The sequence below is a fragment of the Mustela lutreola genome, chromosome 8 (assembly GCF_030435805.1).
Source record: "Mustela lutreola isolate mMusLut2 chromosome 8, mMusLut2.pri, whole genome shotgun sequence".
Lineage (NCBI taxonomy): Eukaryota > Metazoa > Chordata > Mammalia > Carnivora > Mustelidae > Mustela > Mustela lutreola.
The window spans coordinates 37,786,542-37,790,215 of record NC_081297.1 but is presented as its reverse complement, the minus strand read 5'-3'; the positions used below and the strand labels follow the sequence as shown (position 1 = coordinate 37,790,215).

Here is a 3,674-nt window from a genome sequence, read left to right as displayed (position 1 = left end):
TAATTCTTACCATTCATAAATATGAGCTATCTTTCCATTTGTGTCTCCTTCAATTTCTTTATCAATGTCATAGTTTATGGAGTACAGATCTTTCATCTTCTTAGTTAAATCTATTCCTAAGTATTTTTTACTTTTGATGCTATTGTGAATTAGATTGTTTTCTTTATTTTTTTCAGATAGTTCATCATTAGAGTGTTAAAATGCTCCTGTCTTGTGCTTACTTTGGCAGCACATATACTAAAATTGGAATGATGCAGAGAAGATTAGCGTGATCACTGAACAAGGATGACATGAAAAACTGGGAAGCATTCCATATTAAAAAAAAATGAAACAAAACAAAATTCTTGTCTTTTATATATTGATCTTGTATTTGGCAGCTTTACTAAATTTGTTTATTCAAATTTTTTTGTGAAGTTTTTAGGATTTTTTAACATGTAAGTTCATGTTATCCAAAAAAAGAAAATTTTACTTCTTCCTTTTTTTTTTGGAGTCTCTTATTTCTTTGTGTTCCTTGTTTCTCTGGCTAGGACATCCAGTACTATGTCAAATGAGAGTAGTGAAAGTGGACACACTTGTCTTTCTTCTGATCTTTAAGGGGAAAACTTTCAAACGTTTTTGATTGAATATGAGATTAGCTCTGGGCTTGCAATATGTGTTTTTTCTTTAATGGATTTTTTAAATTATTTTTAAAAATTTTTTTATAAACATATAATGTGTTTTTATCCCTAGGGGTAAAACACCAGGTTCACACATTTCACAGCACTCACCATCACTCACCATAGCACCTGCCCTCCCCAATGTCCATACCCCCACCATCCTCTCCCAACACACCTCCCCCCAGCAACCCTCAGTCTGTTTTGTGAGATTCAGTCTTTTATGGTTTGTCTCCCTCCCAATCCCATCTTCTTTTATTTTTCTTTTCATACGCCCGAAACCGCCTATGTTGCATCTCCACTTCATCATATCAGGGAGATCATATGATAGTTGTCTTTCTCAGATTGATTTATTTCGCCAAGCATAATACCCTCTAGTTCCATCCACGTCATCACAAATAGCAGGATTTAATTTCTTTTGATGGCTGCATAGCATTCCATTGTACATATATACCACATCTTATTTATTGATTCATCTGTTGAAGGACATTTAGGTTCTTTCCATAGTTTAAGTATTGTGGACATTGCTGCTATAAACATTTGGGTGCATGTGCCCCTTCAGAATGCCCCGTTTGTATCTGTAGGGTATATACCCAGAACTACAAGCACTGGGTTATAGGGTAGTTCTATTTTCAGCTTTTTGAGGCACGTCCACGCTGTTTTCCAGAGTGGTTGCACCAGCTTGCATTCCCACGTACAGTGTAGGAGGGTTGCCCTTTCTCCACATCCTCGCCATTCATCTGTCATTGACTGACTTGTTCATTTTAGCCATTCTGAACGGTGTGAGGTGGTATCTCATTCTGGTTTTGATTTGTATTTCCCTGATGCCGAGTGAGGTGGAGCATTTTTTCATGTGTCTGTTGGCCATTTGGATGTATTCTTTGCAGAAATGTCTGTTCATGTCCTCTGCCCATTTCTTCATTGGATTATTTGTTCTTAGGGTGTTGAGTTTGATAAGCTCTTTATAGATTTTGGATACTGGCCCTTTATCTGGTATGTCATTTGCAAATATCTTCTCCCAGATAACTTCTGACAGTCATCTTTTGGCCTTGTTAACTGTTTCCTTTGCAGTGCAAAAGCTTTTTGATCTGATGAAATCCCAATAGTTCATTCTTGCCCTTGCTTCCGTTGCCTTTGGCGATGTTCCTAGGAAGAAGTTTCTGCTGCTGAGGTCAAAGAGGTTGCTACCTGTTCTCTCCTCAAGGACTATGATGGATTCCTTTCTCACATTATGCTTCTTCATCCATTTCCAGACTATTTTAATGTATGGTGGAAGGAAATGGTCCAATTTCATTTTTCTGCTTGTGGCTGTTCAATTTTCCAAACCCCAAGGCCAACGGCTCCTTCTCTACCCCGGCGGCGGCGTGCTGTGCCTTCCCCAGACTTGCTCCTGGGGAGCGTAGTGACAGACGTGTGCAACCATGCTTCTCTCTCAGGCAGAGGGGAAGCTAGGGCAAAGAGTATTTCGCTCCATGCGGGTATCTTCCACAGTGCTACGGAAACTAACTCAGGCAAGCAGCAGCATCCCCAAACCCAACCCTGGTTTCCCAACGAATGCTGTGCTTTCCCAGGGGAGATTCCCAGGCAAAGAGGATTTCGCTCCACGTGGGATTATACACCGTGCTGTGGAGACTAGGGAAGAGCCCCGGGAGAGCTGGTGCCTCTTGGGCCTTACCCGGGCTCCAAGTTCGCGCCCGGGGTTCACCTTGCTAAGCGGAACTAAGCAGACACAGTCACAACCCTGCAGCAGCCTCCGTGGCCTAGCACGGCACTCTATGCCTATTACCATCTCCTGGCGTAGGTAAGGCTTTGCCTTTTGCTCCGGCGCTCAGGCAGACATGGGGTCTAGGCCAGTGATTTCACCACAGGAGAGAGGAGGCGAAAGGATCCCTGCACATGGCCCGGGCACTGGGATGGGGAACTGTGGGGGACTGTCTCCACTCCTGCCCAGGCACACCCCCTGCCACCCACCATGCTGCAACATCTTGGTGGAAGGTGGCATCTGACTGCCCGTTTCTCCATGGGGTTGTTTCTGCGAGTTCTGGGTTTGGAACCTGGTGGCAAGCCCAAGTCTGCCCTTGGGACAGGTGGCCAAGGAGATGCTTTCCCTTTGGGACCAGAGGCACAGGACAGGCCTGTCTTCTGCCCCACTCCATCCTCAGAGTGGAGCATGCGCGCCTGCCCTAGTTGTCCCCTCATGTCTCCTTAGAAGGCAGGCTTCCATCTCTCCGCACGGGGAGCGGGTGACACCTGTCTTGCCACCGGCTTGCTGTGCGTGCCACGGCAGGTTATCCTGATTCCCCAGCGTTTCCCGAACCCAAGGCCAAGGGCTCCTTCTCTTCCCCGGGGGCGGCGTGCTGTGCCTTCCCCACACTTGCTCCTGGGGAGAGCGGTGACAGACGTATGCAACCATGCTTCTCTCTCAGGCAGAGGAAATGCTAGGGCCAAGAGGATTTCGCTCCATGCGGGGATCATCCACCGTGCTGCGGAGACTCGCTCAGGCAAGCAGCAGCAGCATCCCCAAACCCAACTCTGGTTTCCCAACAAATGATGTGCTTTCCCAGGGGAGATGCCCAGGCAAAGACGCTTTCACTGTATGAGGGTTTCTCCCAACGCGATACTGTGCTCTGCAAGAAGCAGCAGCCCGCAGAACATTTCTCAGCGAATGCTGTGCTTTCGAAGAGGCTTTGGTTTGCAGTGAACAGCACTACGCCGCTACTTCCTCAGCAAGGCTACAGTCGCATCAGGGAAGAAGAGCTGCGGGAGAGCTTGTGGCTCTTGAGCCTTGCTTTCCCGGGCTCCATGTTCGCGTCCTGTGATGGCCAGGTCTTTCTGGGAGTTGTTTCTCGAGTTCTGAGTAGGCGCCTGGTGGCAAGCCCCTGGCTCCACCACGGACAGGTGGCCAAGGAGCTGCTGTCTCCTTGGTACAAAGGCTCAGGACAGGCATGCTTTCTGCCCAGACTCCTTCCTCAGAGAGGAGCCCTTTCCCCTGCCCTAATCTTTCTCTCGTGTTGCCTTAGC

General features: G+C 47.1%; 1 non-coding gene across 1 annotated transcript; it reads left to right on the top strand.

The window, feature by feature from the left end:
- Positions 1 to 213: 213 nt before the first annotated feature.
- On the top strand, positions 214 to 320 carry LOC131839993 (U6 spliceosomal RNA). The gene has a single exon (XR_009357113.1). It is a non-coding gene; the product is annotated as a U6 spliceosomal RNA (small nuclear RNA).
- Positions 321 to 3,674: the final 3,354 nt, after the last annotated feature.